Consider the following 7,075-nt stretch of genomic DNA (forward strand, 5'->3'; position numbering starts at 1 on the left):
TACAAAGCCAATGAAATTAAAGGGTGTAAAATTCTTACGTGTTTAATCATGTACATAGAACATAGACCAGTACGGCACAGAACAGCCCCTTCAGCCCACAATGTTGTGCTGGTCCAATTAAATTAGTAATAGAATGGTCAACGAAACTGATTTTCCCTGCCTACACAATGTCCATCTCCTTCCACTTTCCTCATTCAGATGCCTATCTAAACATCTCTTATAATTCTTTAATGTATCTGCCATTGCTACCACCCCAGGCATCACATTCCTGGCACCCACCACTCTCTGTGTAAAATACTTGCCCCTCATATCTCCTTTGAAATAATGACCTCTGGTGTTAGACATTTCAACAGTGGAAAAATGATACTGTCTGTCTACTCTATGTTTACCATAATCTTATAAATCTATATCAGATGTCCACACAGCTTCTGCCACCCTAGAGAAAACAACCCAAGTTTGTTCTGTCTCTCTTTATAGCAATGCTCTCTGACCCGGGCATCATCCTGGTAAAGCTCTTCTGCACCCTCTCCAAAACTTTGACATCCTTCCTATAATGGGGCAATGAGAAGTGTAAGCAATACTCCAGATCTGGCCTAATTAGAGATTTATAAAGCTGCAATATAACTTCCTGCTTTTAGAACTCAATGCCTTGATTAATAAAGGCAAGCATGCCATATGCCTTCTTAACCACCCTATCAACCTGTGTAGTCACTTCCAGGGAGCTATGAAATTGGACCCCAAGTTCCCTCTGCTCATCAATACTGTTAAGGGTCTCTTTGCACTTAACCTGGCATTTGTCAGGGTTATACTCCATTTGCCATTTCTTCACCCAAATCTGCAATAGATCTTAATTCCACTGTATTTTCTGCCAGCCTTCTAAACAATCTGCAACACCACCAATCTTCATATCAACTGCAAACTTATTAATCTACCCATTTACATTTTCATCCGGGTCATTTATATATATTACAAACAGCAGAAGTCCCAGTACAAATCCCTGCAGCCCGCCAACCACTTCAGACCTCCAGCTAGAATAAATCTCTTCAACCACCAACCTCTATCTTCTATGGGCAAGCCACGTCTGATTCCAAATGGCCAATTCACTATGGATCCCATGCATCTTAATCTTCTGGATGAGCCTTCCATGAGGGAACTTATCAAACACCTTACTAAAATCCATGAACACAATATCCACTGTTCTACCTTCATTAGTCACACTCGTAACATCGCCAAAAAACTTAATCAAGTTATTAAGACATGACTTGTCCTGCACAAAGCCATATTGACTCTCTCTAATCCATTCATTCATTTATTATGCGTCATGTCGCATGACATGGGTGATCATGGTCTTTCTATGAGCACGATTGTAATGACAAATTTTTCTACAGAAGTGGTTTGCCATTACCTTCTTCCGAGCAGTGTCTTTCTAAGACAGGTGACCCCAGCCATTATCAGTACTCTTGAGAGTTTCTGCCTGGTGTCAGTGGTAGCATAACCACAACTTGTGATTTGCTCCAGCTGCTCAAGAAAACAACTTCTCCCTCAAGGTCGAAAAAACAAAGGAACTGATTGTGGATTACAGGAAGAATGGAGATAGGCTAACCCCTATTGACATCAATGGATCTGGGGTTGAGAGGATGTACAACTTCAAGTTCCTTGGCATAAACATCACCGAGGATCTCACGTGGTCTGTACAAACTGGCTGCATGGTGAAAAAGGCACAACAGCACCTCTTTCACCTCAGATGTGAGCCCCCAAATCCTAAGAATTTTCTGCAGGGGCACAATTGAGAGCATCCTGACTGGCTGCATCACTGCCTGGTATGGGAACTGTACTTCCCTCAATCGCAGGACTCTGCCGAGAGTGGTGCAGACAGCCCAGCCCACCTGTAGATGTGAACTTCCCACGATTCAGGACACTTACAGAGAAGGGTGTGTACAAACAGCCTGAAGGATCAATAAAGTCAATTCAATTCAATTCGATTCATATGACTATCCACCACCAGCTCCCATGGCTTGACGTGACCCTGATTGGGTGGGCTAAGCAGGTGCTACACCTTGCCCAAGGTTGACCTGCAGGCTAGCAGAGGGAAGGAGTGCCTGACACCTCCTTTGACACCTATCTTCCTAATTCGTCCATGGTTTCCCAAGTGCTTATAAAACCTATCCATAAGAATTCTCTCCAGTAACTTCCTGCTGAAGCAATGAAGTCCACATTGGCAAAGTCAGTGTTGTACATAGTTCGCTGTCAAGAGTTGCCCACTCTGCACAGTTCTTTCTTGTGTTTGTGCTAAAGTGCTCACCAGAGGAACATGTCTGCCCCGTTGTTACAGAATCAGAGTCAGGTTTATTATCACCGGCATGTGACGTGAAATTTGTTAACTTAGCAGCAGCAGTTCAATGCAATACAAAATCTAGCAGAGAAAAAAATACTAATAATAATAAATAAATTACATATATTGAATAGATTTTTAAAAGTGCAAAAACAGAAATACTGTATATTAAAAAAAATGAGTTAGTGTCCAAAGATTCAGTGTCCATTTAGGAATCAGATGGCAGAGGGGAAGAAGCTGTTCCTGAATCGCTGAGTGTGTGCCTTCAGGTTTCTGTACCTCTACCTGAAGGTAACAGTTAGAAAGGGATATACTCTGGGTGCTGGAGGTCCTTAATAAGGGATGCTGCCTTTCTGAGACACCGCTCCTTGAAGATGTCCTGGATACCAGCCACCATTTTGGTCATTAAAACCAAGCCCCTCAGCACCATATATGCCACTCTGTGTAGCTATAAGATAAGATAAGATATAGGAGCAGAATTAGGCCATTTGGCCCATCGAGTCTGCTCTGCCAATTTTCCTCTCAGCCCCAATCTCCCGCCTTAAACAGCAACATAAGGAGCAACAACTCAGGGATGTGCAAATCGCATTTCATCATTTTATCATCCAAACAAGGAGCCCAATGGGACTGAATCTGTGGCACATCACTTTAAATCTTCCATTTTTGAAATATATGGCAGCAGCTAGGTGCCCAATCAGTTTATTTGATTAGATACAAAGCCAATGCCATAGGGAAATGTAGCGGAAACTCGTTAATAAAATTTTAATCTGTCCTTTAAGTATTTTATTTAGTATCAATATTTAATACAAATTTTCCATAAATTATGTGAATCAATGTGAATAAAATTGACTATCATGTTACACTGATGTTTGTATCTTTAACCAAAATGTAACTTATTTTTAATGTTTTAAATAGCAGAGTGGGAATAACATCACTAATTTCTGATAGGTGTTCTGATAAAGTTATAAAATATGTAAGATCAGCTGAAATTGATTATCCCATTAGACCTCTGACCTTGAACTATTGCTTTTATCTCCCATCACATCATTAATATATTATCTGTACTTGTAAATTTCAAAGAAAATATAAATCAAATATTACCATCACAATTTCACTGCTATAGAGCATGGCATTGGAGGAAATTGTGAAGAAGGGTCATGATTATTAATGACATTTCTTTCCTCAGAGCATTTTTCCAGATTGTGATGATGGTGGAATATTATTTTACGAGCCTAATCAGGTGACAAATAAATTAATTTTCTTAGCAGCTAAAAGAATCATGATGCAATTAGTGTTTACTGGGATACAATTGTTGCAGAAACAAAGACTGGAAATTTATCACTAGTATTTAATAGCTTGGAAACAAAAAAAATGATTGTAGAATAGACAATTCTATTCATAGAATTCATAGAATAGACAAATTCACTTTATTTTTTGGGTGATTTCATTGCAATTGGTGGTGTTTATGTGAGTTTATTCAATAAAAGATTTTTTATTTCATTTAGAAAATCCTTGCCGTAAGATATTAATTAAAAAGTAATGCAGTATTTAAATTGTGTAGAGCTCATCAAAAAGGTATGTGTGTTCACTAGAAAATCTTTTTAAAATCAGTACAGTCAGGGGAACAACTCACCAATTCTATGTCAATGATTAATATTTTAACCCTTCTAAATTTCAGAACTGAAATTGTTGGAAAAATGATTGATTGCAAAAACAAGTACACACCAGTCTGCAGTACAACCAGGATCTAAATAACATTTCAGCTGCTCAAGATGAGCAGAGGCAGCCAAAGGATGACAAGAAAAGGAAAAGAGTTTGGAGATGAGTAATGGACCTACCTATCCATTATTTTCCACCGTATCTACAATTACATTCCAGCAGTTTCTGAGGATGAAACTGGAAATACTGTGCTCTTAGTTTTTTAAAAGAGTGATTTGCACACTGGTTTTAAAAGAAAATGTTATTTCCCTTGGGGAGGCTCATAAGCTCACCCCTTATTGCAGCCTTCTCAGCTAGCCCCTGTAATGGCTGCCACCTATCACCCTGAATGGATTTAGAGCTAAGGAGAGCCTATTTGTAGCTCTTCTTTGATTGATATATAAATAGAGATTTTGTTTTAAAGAACAAAGTGGTTGTCTTCTGTCCCATAAAGTGGAAAATATATATGGCATTCAGTGTCCCATGACAACTTTCTCATTAGCTGATATGTCACAGCAACACTATCTTCCTCATTTTGGTTCCAAGTAGAGCATGAATTGGGGAAAGATGGCGATATGTTAATGTGTTATAATCTTTAACAACTCATCACAGCTGAAAGTTTAAACTTATAATAGCATAACAAATAGTAAAAAACCTACAGCAATTTTTCACCCTTTGGGTAACAATTTGGAGCAAGCAAAACCATGAATGTACAATACATAATTCAAATACAATCTTGTAAGAACTTTTCTTGTGCATTTCTACCATCCTTTTCTAATATCTCTCAATCATAGTTTATGTGGTACAAGGGGGTAGGGGTGAGGAGGTGTTGGAGTTTTGGACTAGTAATTTTATTTTATTACTTGTGGGTCTTCTTTTCCTACAAATATAAACTATACTTTATATATCTAAACATAACTTGTAAATTATTTCAAAAGATCTAGTGTTCTACAAGTTAGTTCAATATATTATACAGTATGTTTCAATAAGTAAAATTCTTCATTAAGTTAACATTTGTACAGATAATAGTTTATTAAACTAATAAAAATACTAATTGGAATTGTAGTTTTATATGATAACAGAAAAATCACTGTGGCCCAACTCCAGCTTCACCCATAACCCTGTTCTAGATATCGCCAGGACTATATTTTTGGCTGTGTTTTACAATCAGAAGTGGGTTTAGATAACTCTTCCTCAGCTGCTTGTGGATATGGGTGAGTGAATGGGCTTTGGGTAAAACAATGAATCATTTTGAGTAAATACATCTGTGAGTTCCAGAATTCATTCTTTTGTTTTCATTCGAACAGTTACTGGTGGAGCAGCATTTTAAATCGCCCGTGGGAAAGTGACAATGCGGTGTATTCTTGAACTGCTGTTTCCTTCTGGTTATTTTGCCTCCACTCCACTATTGTGCGAAGAATTTGACAAATGACAATGATGAAATAGTGATTTTCGTTTCCAACACAGGTAGGAGTAGTTTGGTGGAAAACTTGAAAGTGACGGTACATATGAAAGCATGTTAGTGAAAGACGCCCAGATTCTCTCCCAACACATCAAGATGTCCATAGAAGACTGCCATGTTCAAAGTTGCAAGAGTTTGAGCTGAGGAACAGACTGAAGCTTAGTGCGGCCTACGCAAGGGCTCATAGGGAAAGACCACAGTCTCAGGTTCTTCCACTACTGGACAAGGAGGAGTTAGACTGGGAGGTAAAGCTCATTAAACACATTAGCATTAGATGTCTTTTTAAATATATTAGTCAGTATTAGCTTAGCTAGGTGATGCACCATCAATAACTCACTCTGAGACGTAAGAAGCGAGATATCGGCTTTTATTGACTGAAAGAATGAACAACATTACATCCTGGAGAATGAGGCCGGGCTCAGGCCTCAATCGCCTTTATACAGGGGTCTGTGGGAGGAGCCACAGGAGCAGTCCAGACAGGTATATGTAGTTCACCACACTAGGTGTCACTTGAGTAACAACAGTTCTATCAGTTCTAAAAATGTAAGTTAATTCTTATTAATACATTGTCCTTAAATGAAAAGGCTTTGTTGATTTATTCTTGCATATTTTTATTATGAATAAAATTTATTTGGATATAAAATAATTGTGTTCCCTGTTTGGGAAAATTTAGGCCCATTTTATATTTATTGGATCTGCAAGTTAGAACATTTCACAGAGGTCAATCGCGTTATCAGTTCACTGGGACTCAGTGGATGGTCAGAGTGGTGAGTGGTTTAAGACAAAGTGCTGCAGGCCCAGACCTCTTACCAGGTGGATCCTGTGGTTCGTACTTAGCCTAACAATTTATATATCCTGATCTTATGTCCTTAATCCATACAAAAAGGCTACTAGTTTATAAAGACATTGGAAAATTGTATTGGTAAGAGGTTTCATTGTCTTAATCCCATTTCTGAAGAGCGTCAGTTGAGGAATGAGAAGAGTAGTTCATAGACCTGTCAAGGTTGCTCTATAATTCAATAAGATCGTGGCAGATCCAGCTCCTCATCCACTTTACTCCCAGTAATCCTCCGATTCTCTTGGAAAATCTATTGGATTTCAGCCTTGAACATTGATTGGTAATGGAGTATATGCAGCTCTTTGGGGTAAAGGAAATTTCTACATTTTCAGTCCTAAAGAGCTGACATTTTTATCCTGAGACTAGCTCTCAATTCAAGACTCTCCAGTTAAAGTAAACAACCCCTCAGCCAGCCAGCTACTCTCATCATCTTGCACATCACGATGTAATTACCCTTCATTCTTGTAAGCACCGGTGAGTAAATTTCAGTCTTAGACAATCACTTTTTTGTCCCAGGAACTGATATTGAAAACCTAAACCATATTGACTCCAAAGAAAGTATCTCAACTTTTAGGTAAGTGGGTCTGAAGTATACAGAATCCTACACTAGACAACACATACAAATGCTGGCAGAGTTCACCAAGTCAGGCAGCAATGGTGGACAGAAATGAACAGTTGATGTTTCAGGCCAAGACCCTTCATTAAGACTCATAGTGAATCATAGAGCACAGACAGGCCCTTCAGC

The sequence above is a fragment of the Hemitrygon akajei genome, chromosome 22 (assembly GCF_048418815.1).
Source record: "Hemitrygon akajei chromosome 22, sHemAka1.3, whole genome shotgun sequence".
NCBI lineage: Eukaryota > Metazoa > Chordata > Chondrichthyes > Myliobatiformes > Dasyatidae > Hemitrygon > Hemitrygon akajei.